The 18,215-nt window shown below is 44.2% G+C and overlaps 1 long non-coding RNA gene across 1 annotated transcript in view; it reads right to left on the bottom strand.

The window, feature by feature from the left end:
- Positions 1–16,154, bottom strand: part of LOC122432497 — a 35,853-nt gene extending 19,699 nt beyond the window's left edge. The window contains exons 1-2 of the long non-coding RNA XR_006266845.1: positions 16,064–16,154; positions 14,258–14,328 (exon numbers count right to left, since the gene is read on the bottom strand). This is a non-coding gene — a long non-coding RNA (uncharacterized LOC122432497). The remainder of the gene's footprint in view (positions 1–14,257; positions 14,329–16,063) is intronic.
- Between the last annotated feature and the right edge of the window lie 2,061 nt (positions 16,155–18,215).

Genomic DNA, 18,215 nt, shown 5'->3' with positions numbered 1-18,215 from the left:
TCTTCGTCTGCTCGAGTTGACATAACAAAATACCAAGCCGGGTGGCTTAAACTACAGACATTTGTTTGCTCACAGTGCTAGAGGCCAGAAGTCCTAGACCATGTTCTGGTTCTGGTGGGATCTTTCTTCCTGGCTTGCCGATGGCCCCCTTCCTACTGTGACCTCAAGTGGCCTTTCCTCGGCGTGTCTGTACAGGGACAGAGAGAAAGCAAGCTCTCTGATGTCTCTTATTATAAGAACACTAATCCTATTTGATCAAAGCCTCACTCTTATGACCTCCTTTGACCTTAGTTCCTTCCTGCACCTCCCATCCAGCCACACTAGGGGGTTGGGGCTTTAACATATAAACTAGGGGAGACACAAACATTCAGTCTGCAACAGCTATGTCACTCACTCAAAGGCACTGACCAATCTGATATCTCCATCCTTAAATATCTCTTGAGAAAAAGGATAGAACAGCCCTTGGCGGGCAGAATGCCCTGTGCAAGTTGACCATACTATGACGATCAGGGTGATGGTGATGATGGACCATTAGCTGGGCTTCTGCTTGTCCACTTTTCTGAGTGTGTTTACTGGGCAAAGGCTTTTGTCTGCTGCTCATTATCTGAGCCCCAGAACGACACCCGCCCCCAGACTCAAGCTACCCAGCCCAGCTGAGCCCACCCTCTTCCTCCACGCGCTGTCCCTTCCTTCCCCGCTCCCTTCTTCCCGTGCTCTGGGGCCATAGCCAGAGGGTAGGTCAGTGGAGCCACCTGCTGTCCCGAATTTGAAGCCAGAAAGTTACTTTCCACATAATTATGTAAAGTCTCCAGTTACCCAGATAACTTTATTCAGTTCCCTCCCAGTCTTATTTGATAAAGAGAGGTGCTTATTTTCCTGTCTTTTCTAAGGGTTTTATTAATGGCAAACAGGACATTCAAGTTTTTCACTGAAGAACTCTGAAAGTATCAGCAAAGTATAATGAAAAGGACCTTGGGCGTTCTGTCTCCACCATCCAAATATGTCCTGTTACACTTTAATTGAAAACATACAGGCAAAAGTTTATTCCTAGGGACTTCCCTGGTGGTCCAGTGGTTAAGAATCCATCTTGCAATGCAGGGGAGGAAGGTTTGACCCCTGGGGAACTCAGATCCCACAGGCCATGGAGCAACTAAGCCTGAGAGCCACAACTAGAGGGTCGGCACTGCAAGAGAAGATCCCACATGCCACAAGACCCGAGGCAACCAGAAAAAAAAAAAAGTTTATTCCTAAATCCAGGTGTCAAGGACCCAGAGTTCTTCTCTCATTTACTTGAATGTTCATGAAAGCAACAGCATGACTATTTGATAGGTTTTGCGACTATGCCTTTGGGGCTTCTATTATATGCCATGTATTAAATAGATTCCCTTGCTTTGTGAAGGGGCATTTGTGACACTGCAGAGGGACAATCCCTGTTTGTCACAGGGAGCTTAGTGACCCTAATGACGCACCCTTGCTGAATGCTGGGCCCATTTTAGGCATGTTTGTTGAATGACTACATGAAATGTGATTCTCTTCCTGCATTCCTGTGCCTGCTCACACTAGCTGTGATGTCATGACTGGTAAAACTGGGAAGAGCTTTAAAGAAGAATTCAAGCAGAAAAGAACCAACTGCTGACTGTTCTCGAGAAGTGTCCAGCGTCCCAGCCTTCTCTTGTCACTTCTCTTGACATACTTCTCTTGTCAGTGTGGATTGCACCCCGTGTTCATCACTGGGGCTGCAGTTTTGGGGCACACACAGCCCCTGAATAGGTTTGCCTCTGTTTAGACGGCCGCATAGCTGAACAGACAGCGAGGCCAGTCAGACTTTCAAGGCTGCATCTACACAAAGCATCCACTTAGTTACATAAACAGTGCAATCTAGTCCTGAAAACAAGATTTATTTATTTTTTTTAATTTAAAAGTCAGGAAGGGATGGACCATGAGAGTACCTCTGCAGTGGAGAGAGCTGACAAACACTGCCTTAGTGAGTGACCAAGGTCAAGATCAACAGTCATACATCATGTTGGTCTGTACCCCTAATATACACATGATGAAAATGGTACTTTACATCTGTGACCTTCCTTTCAAAAACCCATGACAACGCCAGTCTAGTCTTGAGAAAAACATCAGACAAATCCTGGTAAGGGGAGATCCCATAATAAACCTGACCAGTGCTCCTTCAAACTGTCAAGGTCCTCAAAATCACGTGGCCAGTGACTGTCCCAGCCATGAGGAGTCTAAGAGGATATGATGTTACTCTGTCATGGGGTGTCCTGGATGGGATCCTAGAACAGAAGGAGGACAGTAGGTAAAAACTAAGGAAATCTGAATAAACTATGGACTTTGATAATGATGTATTGACACTGGCTCATTAATTGTGACAATGGTTCATTACTGTACTCAAGTAGGATGTTAATGATAAGGGAAATTGTATGAAGGGCAGAGGGTAGTGCATTCCTATATACTCTCTATTTTAACTCTCTGTACTATCTGCTTAATTTTCCTGTAAATCTAAGACGGTTCTAAAAATAAAGTGTATTAATAGTAATGCTGTGCTGTGCTTAGTCGCTCAGTCGTGTCCCACTCTTTGCAGCCCCATGGACTGCCTCCCGCCAGACTCCTCTGTTCATGGGATTCTCCAGACAAGAACACTGGAGTGGGTTGCCATGTCCTCCTCCAGGGGATCTTCCCAATCCAGGAATCAAACCGGGGTCTCCTGCATTTCAGGCGGATTCTTTACCAGCTGAGCTACCAGGGAAGCCCCTAGTACCACTGGGGGTTTTGGTGCTTTATTAATTAATGTGCCTTATTAATTAATAAAGCCTTTTGTGCTTTATTAATAGTAATAACAATAGTGGTGGTTTAGTTGCTAAGTTGTGTCCGACTACTGTGACCTCCTGGACTGTAACCCACCAAGCTCCTCTGTCCATGGGATTTTCCAGGCAAGAAGACTGTAATGGGTTGCCATCTTTCTTTCTCCGGGGATCTTCCTGACCCAGGGATTGAACTTGGGTCTCATGCACTGCAGGCAGATTCTTTACTGACTGAGCTACCAGGGAAGCCCAGTAACAGTAGTAATAAAGCACAAAAGACAGTGGTACTAACTTGCCCAGGCAGAGGGGTGCACCAAGGATAAATGAAACATTTGTCTATTTATTGGACCTTGGTGGGCCTTGAGGGGATTGTGTTAATGGAAATAAGTCAGACAAAGATAAATACTGAATGATCTCAAATTCATAGGTGCAGAGAAGAGATTGGTGGTTGCTAGAGGCAGGGAGTGGGGGATGGGTGAAGGTGATCAAAAGGTTCAAACTTCAAGTTATAAGACAAATTAGTCCTGAGCATGTAAAGTAAAGCATGGTTAAAAAAAAAAGATTAAATAAAACACCACCGCACCCTGGAACATGAAAGTCTATTCAGGAGTGAACGCTTAATAATCCTAGTAAGCTTAATGTTTTCCATTTAGCTACTTCTTACTGTAGAAAACAGTGCTTTAGAATAATCATTGAAAAAAAAGTCAGGCACAGAGATTACATACGGTGTGATTCCATTCATACGAAATATTGAAAATAGGTAAATCCACAGAGACAGAAAGCAGATTAATAGTTACCAGAGGCTAAACAGAAAAAGGAACAGGGAGGGGCTGCCATTAGGTCTGGGGGCTCCTTTGGGGCTGAGGAAAATGGTTTGGAATTCGGTAGAAGTGATGGTCTCTCAATACTGTGAATTAACCAAATGTCAATGAGTCACTCCCTTGAAAATGGTTTAAGCAAATTTTACACCAATGTTAAGCCAATTTTACACCAATCAAAAACAATTATGATAAAATAATATGATAATCTGAAAATAAATAATTTTAAAGAAAATAATCTAATAATGATAATCAAACTATTAGTAATAAAAATAGTAAGAACATAAATGCTGTGCTTTTGGTTTATCTGCTATTTTTTTGCCTTCGTCAGAATTCCTAATGTTAATTTTGCATTACTGTAAAACTCTAAATGACCAAATAAAATAAAATTCCTTTCCATTTGGAAAAAGCAAATCAGGAAGCAATTATACACCAGAAAGGGAGGATGGCGAGGGTGCCACATTTTGGCTGGTAGACGCGGCCTGTTGATGTGGTGGATGGAGACCCACCCAGGCTCTGCCTTTCAGGGAATAACTTGAATTTTGTGGCTCTCACTATCTCTCTAAACTGGGAGAGACAGGGTGAACGTGAGAAGATCCTCTCAGGAAGAAAAATCCAGTAAAGCTTTAGACCATCAGGTTGTGTGGGAGTCAGTAACGGTGATGGGGAGGAGGGAAGGGGCCTTGCAGCAGCCATCAGGTGACTCAGACACAGGCGACAGCCTGAACTGACCGGGTGTCCTGGCCTCGTGCAAACCCAGCCAGGTTGCCAGGTCATACACTGTGGGTGGTTTCACCCGCGACAGGGCCTCTGTCTCACCAGTTTCTTGCAACCCTTCGGCCTTGCATCAGGGTCCTGGGGTCCAGCAGTCTTCAGAAGGATGAGCTGGGAGTGGTTGAATCTTGTGCCTGGTTTGGGGGCTATCCTTCCCTTTCCAGGGGTTTCAGGGGTTTCCAGGTGGCTCAGGGGTAGAGAATCTTCCTGCAATGTGGGAGACCCGGGTTCAACCACTGGGTCGGGAGGATTCCCTGGAGAAGGAAATGGCAACCCACTCCAGCGTGGGAAATCCCATGGACAGGGAAGCTTGGCGTGCTGCATTCCATGGGGTTGCAAAGAGCCATACACAACTGAGCGACTCAACAACAACAGCAACTTCCCTTTCCAGCAGCCAGAGGTTGGGGCATGCACTCTGCTGCCGGGGTGTAACCAGGGCGCCCGTCCCGTCCCCGTGTTTGAGAACAACCAAGGAAGCCCTCTATGAGTAAAAGGCATAGGGCGGGACGAGGGTGCTCAAGTAGCTGCTATTTCCTCTCCCTCTGCTCCGAAATGCCTTTTTCTGGCAATGCCGAGTAAGGATGGATTCACGCCACTGGGAAGGTGACCTACCGCCGCCTGGGAGGCCCAAGACAGGAACACAGGTGAACATCCCGAGGTCTCTCTCCCGACTCTGGCACCCAGGACCACGCATAGGTGAGGTGCTCACCACCAGTGGATCCTTGTGCCCTCCCAGATTCGTTTCCATCCACAAGAGTTACTAAACCAGCCATCATTCCAGTCTCAAGCAAGACAAAGCTTCCCCATGAATGGGCCGTGATTATCTAACTCAGAGCTTCACTCCGTCTAAGTGCTGGAATTGGAACTGGGAGGATAAAGCCATTATTTTCAGATTCAGGTCAAGAAGGTGAAGTTTAAAATCTTTATTGTCTTCAACAACCGTGAAAGGTAAAAAAAAAAGTGGGACACCTATTTGAGACACAGAGCAAGAGGAGTTTCTAATTCACCCAAAATGTGCCCTCAGGAGGTTCCCCAAACAGGCACAGTGAAAAGCTGCTAGGTACTGTTTTAGGCTGAAGACGTCAATAAGTTATAGTCAGAGGTAACTGAAGAAAATTTCAATCTTTTAGAGTAACCATGATTAAAAAAAAAAGTCTCAAACACTTAGCACATCTTTCTTCTAATGCAAGACAGCATAATAACTGCGAGGCATTTTTAGATGTGGTCATTCAGACACGTGTTCATTCATTTATTGAACAGACATGTGTCAAAGGTTTAGGATGGGCAAAGTAAGGAGGCAGTGGGATGCAGGGATAGGGTGTCCACACTGCCTAGAGCAACTCCATCAAGGAAAACAGGAAGTGGATAATTAGCAGACAGGACGTACTCTACTATGATATATATCCAGGATGCTGTGAGAGGGAGAAGGCTCAAGTCCTCAGTTTCAGATCTGGAAATGTTCCCAGGAGAAGAGACCTCTAGAAGAGCCTAGAAAGACCTAACCAGGCACAAGGAAGTAAGCTGAGGTAGCATCCAGGATCTGGGAGTCAACAACAGAGGGGCCAAATGATGGCCCCAGAGTCATTCTGGGAAACGCAGGGAGCTCTGTGGGCTTGCCCTGCAGAGTTGAGTCTTCAATGTCCCAAGAGCAGTGTGGTTCTCAGATAGTAGAGTAAGACCTGGGTTCAAATCCCACCCCTGCTACTTATTAGTAGTTGTGAGAAGCCTTCCCCTACCCTTGATCCCTGACCCTTCATTACCCACATCTTGGTGTGACCACTCAAGAGTGTTCCCATCTCTTAACTCAGAATCAAGAAGTCTAGTAACACACTGAGCCTAAAAATCTCAAAGTAAAAGTGAAAGTGTTAGTCATGTGGGAATCTTTGCGATCCCATAGACTGTAGCCCGCCAGTCTCCTCTGTCCATGGGATTCTTCAGGCAAGAATACTGGAGTGGGATGCCGTTCCCTTCTTCCAGGGATCTTCCCCACCCGGAGATTGAACCCAGGTCTCCCACACTGCAGGCAGATTCTTTACCAGCCACCAGGGGCAAACTTACTTCTTTCTCATATTACGTGTCCAGCAAGAGTCAACAAGGTGTTCTACTCCACATGGACACTCGGGGTCCCAGGCTGAAGGAGGTGCCACCGTATTATAGCAGCATCTTCTCAACACATGGCCTCTAGAGACACTGAAACCTGAAGAGAGACTAGACAGCCAGGTAGGGGCTGTCGTGGCCAAGCCTGGAAGTGATAAACCTTATTTCTACCCATCTCTCTTTAGGCAGGTCCCAGCCACCTGGGCCAGTCTAATAGCAAGAGAGGTGGAGAAACGCAGGGGAGCACGTAGGTTTTCAGTGAAAGTGAAACATTTCTGCCATAACTGGACTGTCATGGGAAAGATGAGTCGATCAAGTAAATAAGGGCAAGACTTGCTGCAAAGCATTTTGATTTCCTGGGTCAAGTGTTAGCACATTACCCTAGAGGCACCAGAGAGGCAGAGGGGAAGGGCAACGTTCAAAGCGTTGCTTTAGAAAATTAAAATTAATCCCAGGATGAAGGATGGGTTAGAAGAAGGCCCTGGAGTGGGGGAGAGCAGTTTAGAGGATGTTGTCATCATCTTGGTATCTGGTAAGAGAGATGTCTTAGGGCGATAGAAGGAGCGAGGAAAGTGGAGTGAACAGTGCATTTTCTGTAGAAGATTGATTACACGGACTGTCGAGATTGGAAATCCAGATTTTGGAGTCAAGAGATGATATTTGAAACCAGGAGGGCCTGCAATGGAGGGAGGAGACAGGTCCACCCAGAGCTTGGTTGTCCATTGGTGAGCAGAGGCTGATGGAGAGCGAAGAGACAGTCCCCTCAAGGGCAGCAAGTGTTGAGAAGGTGAGATCTGGATTTAAGCTTTCTACCTTCTTGGAAATTTCTCATTCGATCTTCAGATGAACAATTAAGGGACCAAGAACAAAAGCCAAGATTTTTATTTCTGGGGAAGTGTGGGGGCTTTGTGTATTTTCCAGTTTATCTAAAATGAAGGTATGTTACCTTTTGTACTAAGATTATAAAGTAAGGTTTTTAGTTTATAAAGAAGAAAAGAAAATTGTCCAATTAAAAATAGATTTCCAGGGGACTTCCCTAGCAGCCCACTGGATAAGACTCCAGGCTTATACTGCAGGGGGTGAAGGTTCAATCCCTGCTCGGGAACTAAGATCCTGTATGCCACACGGGGCGGCCATAAATAAATAGATAAACTGCAGTTGAGTCCAGTTTTTGTTTGTTTGTTTGTTTTTAAAGTAAATTCGCATTTCCATTACCTATAAAACTAATAATTCTTCCCTAAGAATCATTTGCATTTTAGTCCTGGGACCACCACTACCCCACCCTGACACACGTTTCCTGAGACCCCAACATCCACAGGAATTGGCTTGGAAGGTTTTGTCTGAGTGAACATATCATAACATACACACGCAGACACACACACACACACAGCTCTATTATGGGCAACTCAGTGGTTCTCTCTTTCCCTCTTTATCAAATCATCCTCTAATCCATTAGTTGGTGAATTCGACTTCTTGTTTGGAATACAAATATCACCTTCACTGGATGGGAAGAGAAAATTCCCTCCTGGTCTTTCCATCCCCTCCCCTTAGGCCACCCATCTCCATGGTTTAATCTCAGGAAGTGCCTCTTTAAATGCCAAATATGGCAAAATGTGAGCTGTTGGGCACAAGACAAGTGAAACCCATCCAGAATATTAGATGAATAAGCAAAATTCTCCTACCGTTACTAAGGAAAAACAGAAAGCTCAACGTGTGTGCTGCATGGGTGGAGTTAAGACCTTATCTTCACATATGAAGGCTGAAAGTGAAAGTTGCTCCATCATGTTGACTCTTTGCGACCCCATGGACTATACAGTCCATGGACTTCTCCAGGTCATAATACTGGAGTGGGTAGCCAATCCCTTCTCCAGGGGCTCTTCCCAACCCAGGGATCAAACCCAGGTCTCCTGCATTGCAGGTGGATTCTTTACTGTCTGAGCCACCAAGGAAGCCTATGATGGGAAAGCGAAGCCCAAAGTTTCGGTGACAGGTCAAGGCTCAGCACAAGCAAACCTGACCTCGTGGGACTTGGATCTCCCGAAGCTCCCGACACTTGCTGGTAAATATGCTCTTTTATGCAGTGAGGACTGAGACCCACTCAGGTGACCTCAGCCTCAGACATCTGGGCTGGGCATGCACGGGAGCCCAGAGAAACCAGGGGACCTGCGCTGACCAGACAGGCTCCATCCAGCCCTGGCAGGGAAGCCAAAAGCAGGCCGAGTTCTAGAGGTGCTGCAGTCAGTCCCCTTGGTGCGGTCTGCCTGTTGCTCCTCACACTATGGCTCCATCATCCCAGGAACCCAGCCTTTCCAAGGCCAGGGCTGAAGAGCCAACTCTTCCTCCTGCCTCTGCTCATCCAAGGCTTCCGGCATCTAAGATGCTGCTCACTGACTTTCTCTTTCCTCTAAGCTCCCCAGAAGGGTCTACAGGCATGGCAGGCACCAAAGGCATCATATATGTAAATATATAATACATAATTACATATAATATATAAATATATAAAATATACAATAGATGATATAATATATAAAGCACATCGGATAAATTAAAAATAGACCTACCATATGATTCAGCAATTTCACATCTGGGTATATAGCCAAAGGAAAGGAAATCATTATCTCAAAGAAGTATTTGTTCTTCTGTGTTCCCAGTGGCCTTATTCACCCTGGGCAAAACACAGAAACAACCTATGTGTATGTCCACAGGTGAATGGATAGAGAAAATGTGAGATACATGTGTGATTGATATACATATATAATTGAATACTATTCTGCCTTAAAAAAGGAAGGAAATCCTATCATTTGCAATAATATGGATGAACCTCGAGGGTATTATGATAAGTGAAATAAGTCAGACAGAGAAAGACAAATACCACATGGTATCACTTAAACGTGGAATCTTAGAAAAAAGTTAAACTCATAGCAACAGAAAATAGAAAAGTGGTTTCCAGTGGCTGGCGGGGGGATGGGGGAAATAGGGAACAGACTTTCAGCCATAAGATGAATAAGTTCTGAGAGCATAATGTATAATACAGTGACTCTAGTGGATAATACTGTGTCTTATACTTGAAATTTGCTATGAGAATAGAACTTAAACACACAGATAAATTTAAATATGGGGGTGATGGGCACATTAATTGACCCATTGGAGAGAATCGTTTCACAATTGTATAAACATGACAAATCATCATGTTGTCCATCTTATCTTACAATTTTACTTGCCAGTTATACCTCCAAAAAACTAAAAAAAAAATCAGATCCTTACATATCCCTCTATTTGAGGACATTATTTGGGATCTTTGGAAGTCGGCCACTGATTTCTCTTATCCCACAGTCATCAACTCCACATGCAGGTGATCAGAAGAGGAACAACTCATCTATTTCAAATTCTTTCCAAGATGTACCAGCCACTGACACCATTCACAGATTTCCCTCCCCCCACCAGCGGGAAATATGACAGACTGGAAATTTTACTGTAATATAAAATAACAGTAATGATATGAATCCATGAAGTAAGCAGTGCCACTGAGGAATTTAGAAATAGTTTTCTGTTCTACTCATCTTTACCGGGCTTTGGTTTCCTTTGAATTCCTCCAAAAGAGACGCTGGATGTTTTCAGTTTCAATGGTATATTATCCAGTAAACTTTCATTCACTAAACAAAACTCACTTTGAAACTATCTCTAATCCTATTAAAATCAACATGGGGCAATATCAGAAGGCAGGGACTAGGGGTGTGATCTAATGAGGGGACACAAAATCAATTGTATGATGCCTTGATTGGAGAAAAATTGGGAACCAAAGCCCGGCAGGCAGGTGCTCTTTAAGTATATTCATGTGCATGACTTGGGCAATGGGTGGATACATATCCAGAACTTGGGAAAAGAGGTAAAGCCCAAACCAGAGACTGAGAAGATTCCTGGGGTACAACCCATGCAGAGAAGCAGGGAACAGATGGACACAGACGGAGTCAGAAGGGGTGGCCAGGCTGTCGGCAGGCACTAGTAATGGGTCCCTCCCTCACCTAGAGGTATCCTCCCCTGAAACAATTCACTCCCCTTGTCTCTGAATCCCTTGCTCACCAAGCAACCTACTGATTGCTCATTTAAATTCTCCAGCAAAATTCCAACTAAAGAGGAGCATTCTGATGCCTGGAAAGGGATGAATATCTGGGAAGAACGGAAAAAACATTGATTGTGAAGCAACATCACAATAGGTACCAGAAATCACCATCTCCCCACGCTTGATTCTTTTCCTACTTCGTCCAGAAGTCTGCCTGATTTCAAAACCAGCCGTGAGCTCTGCTCAGCAATTGGTAAGAAGCTGAAGAACAACAAATCTGACTCTAAGCTCCAAAGTGTCCTCCTTTGAATACTTTGCGCATCTGATTTCCCCCATCACACAATCTCTCTTAAGACAACTTAAAAGCATGGTTTCCGCTCACTTTTCAAGAATTATGTAAAATAAACATTTCAGCAGACAGGACCGTGCAATAGCTCTGGCTACTCCGCTTCTTGATAGAATTACCTCATTACTTTTCACGGTCTGGCTTTCTGACCATGGTATCCTCTGTGGTGTCTCCTAAGAAAAACCGCTGGTACAGTGTGGATCCCAGTCCATACATGGGAGTGTCACATGTACTGTAGCCCTGCAGTGAGGGGACAATATTAATTACCTTGCTCCTGGTGTGGAAAATGACTAAAATGACCCACGCAATGAGGATGTCAAACTGTCTTTTTTAATCTGACACCTGCGTTGGAAACGCTAGGAATCTATGACACTTACAATTAAATACCTGAGATTACCAAGCACAAGTTCAGACAAGGCTAATTTAGAAATTATTGTCAAGACTCACTGAGGAACCATCATCATTTGGGAGAGAACTAAAGTTTAAAATACCAAAAGAGCCCTGCGGAAGGACTTCGCACATGGTTTCCTCATTTAGAAACCCAACTGAAAGTCAAGAACATTTACTTTATTTAGACTGAAAATCACAAAGATTCAGAGACAGGTGGGATTAGGAAGAATCTGTGGTCTTGAGTTATTTCCAAAGAAGAGCTCTTTCTAGGAAAGACAAGGGTGGGGGGTGGAATCTAAATTCTGAACCTCCCTTTTTTCCAAGGTTTTGGCAAAGAACAAAGCGTTCACCTCTGACTAATGTTTTTGTGGTGAAGTTTTGTGACCTTTTTTTTTTTTTTTTTGCCCCATGCTGAATAAAACTGAGATGAGAAGTAGTAAAAGATAAAAGTGCCAGACGGATTCAAACTCTCAAGAAGTCTCAAGTGTAGCCCAGGTCATCCTTTAAAAAAACCTAAACAACACAGAAACACAGAGAAGCCCTTTTTATATCTTACAAATGATACAAGATACTTCTCCTCAACCCCTTTCTCAGTCAAATGAAGCCTCTCTGAGGCTTCCAGAGAGATTGTCCATGTCTATCTGAAATATCAGTATTCAGAATATGAAGAAATAAAGCATTTCTGATTGCGGTATGACTAATATAAAGCCAAGCCGAGGGAGTGAGAAGGAAGATTAATCTAAGAACATTACATGCGGCATAATGACAAACTAAAGCCTGGCAAAGATCAATGTTTGGACAACAGCAAGTTCAGGCCCATTACGAGGGTGGGTGTGGTGTTGATGGAAAAGTTAGCGGAGGGGGGATTAGAACATGAAACCATTTGGCATCTGTTAGTTAATGGCGGCGCCAGTGGTAAAGAACCCGCCTGCCAATGCAGGAGATTAAGAGACGCAGGTTCGATCCCTGAGTTGGGAAGATCCCCTGGAGGAGGGCATGGCTACCCACTCCAGTATTCTTGCCTGGAGAATCCCATGGACAGAGGAGCCTGGTGGGATACAGTCCATGTGGTCACAAAGAGTCAGACATGACTGAAGCGACTAAGCATGCATGTACACAGCCAATGACAGAGAAGGGCCCAGAAAACCCCACAAATAGGCTGAGGGAGTGACAGATGTGAGAGACCAGCCTTGTTCTGAGAGTTTTACACCCTGAATCCCAGCCAAGGGGAAAGGAAGTGGCCCCACATGCTCTCTGGAGCATCCTTCTCCTTCCCAGGAGACCCTGACTCAGGACACAAGGACGCACGGAGGAGGCAGTGCTGGCGGCCAGGCTGCCTACTCCCCAAGGAAAACCATTAAAATGGAGCTGCTGCTTGTTTTTGACATTCTTGTGACCACTTTAAAGACACAGTCGCTCTACTTCAATCCTCCGATTCCCCAGCTCAAATATGATAAATGCAGAGCAGGTCGGGGCGGAACTGGAAAGCAGGCAGAGCTGGTTCCCGGGGGGGCCACGGCCGTCTGTCACTGAGCTGTTCTCGCGATGTTTCTTTCCTCTCTCCCTCCAAATGTGCTGGGGTCTGCATGTGACGGGCAAGGGTGGCAGCTGGTCCGACTGTGGCTGCCTGTGACAGACGCTCCCTGAGGCTCCTCTGGCTTGGGGTGCTCAGGTGGCCCTGGGGCAGCACCGGGTCCCTCTCTGCTAGTAAGGATGGAGGACTCACTGGAGGAAGAGTAATGTCGGGGGCAGGGGGGAGGTCAGTCATCAGGGAAGGGAGCCCACGTCTCCAACTTGAACCTGGAATTTGGAGGGAAAGCCTCGGACAGGACAGAGAAAGGGACCCTGGTTTTCGGAGGCCACAATCTTAATGGGCGAGTACATTTTCTGAAGCAAAACTAAGAGGTGGGACTCAAGAACCCAGAAGGGGTGACCCGGTTTGTGCCAGGTCTTTGGAGGTGAAAAGGAATTAGCTCAGTCTTTCAAAGTGGGGCTGTTCCAATGCTCACATGTACTGTGTCCTCTTTTCCATCTGCTCCACCTTCTGGAACCCTGTCTGCAGGGCCCCGGCCCACTGTATCTGTACTGAAGGGAACATGGAGAAGGCCATGGCATCCAGGCTCAAGCAAGCACTTTCCAAGTAGGGACACCCCTGAGGTCAGCAGAGCCCAGCAAACCCCAGCAGAAGTGAAACCTTAGTGAAGAAGGGAGCCCAGGAAGCCCTCTTGAGCTAGAGAGTCTCCTTCTGGGTCCAAGCTTTGATTCTGGATATTTGATTGAGCTCTGGATTTACTGAATTTTCATTAGAAAATTAATTTCGCTTGTTTTATTTAAAAAGTGTTGATCTTGCATTCTAGGCTCTTCCCCCGCTACCTCCTAGCAAAACTCACTCCTAAGGGAGAAAAAAAATCAGATCTATTTGTTTAGCCGACATACTCAAGGCTTTCTGTGTGCTGGGCCCCAGGGAATGTTCCGGAAGCTACTACAGGGTACTTCACACCAGGCCCTCAGGGAGCCGAGACTCCCACCGGTGAGGGCAACCTCCGCCGGCTGGCTCCCTTCTAAGCCTTATCTCTGAGTGAGTGGGAATGTTTCATTTTCTCCTCCCTTCCAGGAATATCCAGTGTTGCTAGCAATTCAGAGACGGGTTTCCGGATCTTTGCAAGGTCAGTTTCGGGTATGGATCCCAGCTGACCATCTTCTCTTTCGAGGCTCTACACCACTGAGCAAATGATGATATTCAGCACACGACCAAGTGACTTGATCTGCTCAGCTGTGAGTAATGAACAGGCAGAGAATTGCTGCACCCAACTGCTGACTATTAATTGCACTAAGTTAAATCTCCTAACAACCGTTTTCACAATATCTTATTCATGAACACATTTAAAACGACACACACACACAGCGCACACCAGATTCTGGATAATAAATGATATTAAATTTCAGTGACTTGCCTCACCTTCGGTAAGATAAGGATGCTAATAAAGCCTTCTTCTGAAAGGAGCCGAGTTAAAAAGTCATTGTTTCTCCCTGTGAAAGGCAACACCCAGACAGGAAAAAATAAGTGAAAAGACAGAACTTGAAAACAGAGAAAACACAAAGTTATTGTCTCTCTAGATACACATCAAATAAAACAGGCGAGCTCATCCTCTCGGGAGGAAATTCTGCACTTCCAAGCCTTCAGTTAAAGCCTTCTCTGTCTTGACCACAGTGCCTCCCCTGCCCCCCGCCCCCTCCCCAGCACCATTTCAGCCTTGGGTTCAATGCCCAGACTGCACATACTTCAGTGCTTACAAAACTCTGCAAAATTAAAAAAAAAAAAAAAAAGAAGAAAAAAAATATAAATATATATATATATATAAAACCACTGTAAAAATACAAAACCTATATAATTAATTCAAGTTCAATTAGCTATCTGTTATGTCCTTGTACTAATACACAACAAAGTAGCACAATTGGGCATTTATCATGGAAACTTGTTTTCTCATATTTCTGGAAGCTAGAAGTCCCAGGTCGGGGCATCCACAGGGTTGGTTTCTCCTGAGGCCTCTCTCCTGGGCTTGCAGTTGGCCACCTTCTCCTTGTGTTTTCACATGCGTTTCCCTGCCCGTGTGTCTGTGTCGTAACCTCCTCTTACAAGGACGCCAGTCATACTGGATTAAGGCCCACCCCATGCCCTCATGTTATCTTAATTACCTCTTTAAAGGCCCCATCTCCAAACACAGTCACAGTCTGAGATACTGGGGGTTAGAACTTCAACGGAGGAATTTTGGGGAGACACGGTTCAGCCCATAATATTTATAAAACATTATGTCCATCTGATTATTAGACTCAGAATTCACAAATATTTTCTTTACTTGAGACAGTTTGTAGATTTTAAAGGTTCTCACTTTATACAAATTCCTAAGTGCTCCCGATGATTGCTTTTAAAAGTATACCCCACTGTAAACTAGATGAATCGCTTGCAGTCAAGTATTCATGGGAGTGATTTATATTTCTGGCCCACACTTCCCTTCCAAACGCCTCACTTGTATCATCTAACTGCCTGCTTGACACTCAGATGTCTAACTGAAATGTCAGCTTCGATAGGTACAGACCCTCAAAACTGTTCCACCCACAACTTTCTCCATGGTCCTCATGGAAGCGACATCAGATGCTCAAGTTAAAAACCAGAGTTCAATCCTGCATCCTGAGTTTTCTCTCAACCCAAGTCCCATATAAGAAAATTCTACTGGCTCCAACTTCAAAATACATTCATATCTGAACACTCCTCACCTCCTCCCCTGCAATGGTTCAAGTCCCCTTTACCTCCCGCCTGGTTACTGTGCTGGTCTCCTAGCGATCTTTTTGATCCATTTCCTGTTCCTCTGCAATCTCTTCTCAACACAGCAGCCAGAGCAGTCTTTGTAAACCGAAGTTGGACCATGTCAAACCCTATCATGCTTTTCCATTTCACTCAGAGGAAAAGTCATGGCCCCCAAAACAACCTACTAAGCCCATAACATTCTGGATCCCCAATCCCTCTCGGAGTTCATCTCTTCCCTTTGCTGGGGGGCCTCCTTGCTGTTTTTCCAACATGCTGGGGTGCTCCTCTTTACCGATTCCCTCTGCTGGAAACAGTCTTCCCCTAGATGGAGCGAGGCTAACGCGTTGACTTCCCTCAAGCCTTAGCTCCGTTCTAACCTTCTCTAAAGGCTTATCCCAGCCACCATGTTGGAAACTGTAACCTGTGCCCATCTCCTTAGGGATTCCAAATCTCCCTTACCTCGGGCTGTTCTTCCTTCCTTCCATGGCATCCTCTACCACATCATCCATTTCTGATGTTTATTGCCGGTGCTGCCCCCACCTGCTGACAACCTGCTCGAGATTAGCTCAGTTTTAGTTCACAAACGCATCCTCTCCACCTAGACTGATGGTAGCTTCTCAGCTGGTGCTCAAAAAATATTCTTCGAATGACTGACTTCACTTATAATCTCCAGTTGCATCCATGTTGCTGCAAATGGCATTATTTTGTTCTTTTTTTAATAGCTGATTAGTAATCCACGGTACATAAGTGCCACCTCTTCTCTATCCATTCCTCTGCCAATGGACATTTAGGTTGTTTCTGTATCTTAACTATTGTGAAGAGTGCAGCTATGATAAGCCATAATGGAAATGAACATTAAAAAAAGAATGTATATATGTATGTATATATATATAGATAATATCAGTGAATTAAAAAATTTGTTAAATGAGTAAGTAGATAAGTCAATTTGGGTACAAAATTCTTTTCAATATTTTTCCATAATATATCAAAAAGTGATATTGAATGTAGGATATGGAAGAATTTTAAAACATTTGTACAAGAGTGTTTCTTCTAAAACCAAGAAGGCTTATTAGTCTCTTTGGATATTCTGCTCTGTGGTTCCTCTGTTTTTTCTTAATGAAACTTATAATTCCTAACGAACAAGGGTATCATCTTCTGATTTCTGAGATATTTACTTTCTTCCTCTTATTTCTCCACCAAAATAACTCCAGGGTTCATGTCTCTTCCTTAGGACAAGGAATTATCTGGACAATTTCTAAAAGAAAAGAAACAACTTTCCACAAAAATGTCCTTCTGGAGCCCAACAGCCTGAATTTATACCCTGGCTTCCCTTTTTCTCATCTGTACAATGTAAAATTACATGATCATTTGAGGATTAAAGGCATTAATGAATACAAATTCTCCAAAACAGTCCCTGGTATATAAGAACTAAGTGTAATATTGAATTTCCTCTCAATAGTATTGTATGATGAAGAAATTTGTTTGTCAGTTACACACTTTATTAGTTTAACTAGGTTTTAAATTGTATTGATAAACAGAAACAAAAATAGAGCAAAACAAAAATAAAACTTCTATCTGCATCACACAACATATCCAGACAGGTTTTCACCAAATGTAGAGTCATCTGACTTCAAAATAAATGGTACGGTCTAAATTCACTTTGGGAAAGTGCCAAAGCAAACTTCAAAATGATAGACAGTCTTTGTCCAGAACAGCAGAAACTTGAGTACAACAAAAGTCTCATAGGACTGAAAATTAGAAGAGACATCTATGAATGTTAAGATGCCATTGACAAAAATCCGGGACATTTTGAATGTAAGCCCTAACCTGAAAATCACAAGGGCAAATACTTGCCTTCAAGATACTTTTCACGTGAATAACTCTGTGCAGGCTGACCCAGGTGAGAGAGAGGAGTTGTTAACTACATGTAACGGTTAATGCTTCTCAAAGAACTCTAGGGAGATTGTGGAGCAGGTCAAAATAAATCAGTCCCTTTAGGAAAAAAGTTAAATTATTCACTCACTCAACATTAAGTCTGAGGAAGACTTGAAGCAACTTGGTGAAGCAGAAGCTTTGAGGATATAAGGTCAACTCACTAGTAGGGAAGAGATTTATAACAGAATTTTAAAATTATAAGTAACTTTTGAAAAGACCATTTTGTAGTTGGGCGAAATTAATAAATTGAGAGGTTAAGTCCATAGCAAAAAGAGAAAAAAAAAAAGATCTTCTCCCTGGAGACACCCTATAATGTAAGGATAATAAAAGATTAAAAATATATTAACCTGCATGTCAGAGAGATTGGAGAGGGCCCATCCGCAGATGAGGGATTTCCACAAAACTCTGAAGGGAAGAAGGCCTGGGGAGCGTGATGGATGGACTACGCAAGGAGGAGGAAGAAAGCAGTGAGTACTCACCCGGGGGAATCTGAATCAAAGGGAGGGGGAGAGGGCGCGCCCCGCAGGATTCCTCCAGGGCGTAGGAATTGCAGACTTCGGAATGGCAAAAGGGAGGTGAAATTTGAGGCTGCAAGCATGTGGCTTCTTTAAAAGTCGGTAAATTAAGCAATCAATGTCCCGGACTATTCCGCAGATTGCTATGACCTAAGCATTCC

This window comes from Cervus canadensis, chromosome 31 (assembly GCF_019320065.1).
Source record: "Cervus canadensis isolate Bull #8, Minnesota chromosome 31, ASM1932006v1, whole genome shotgun sequence".
Taxonomy (NCBI): domain Eukaryota; kingdom Metazoa; phylum Chordata; class Mammalia; order Artiodactyla; family Cervidae; genus Cervus; species Cervus canadensis.
This window is presented reverse-complemented; position numbering and strand designations above follow the sequence as displayed.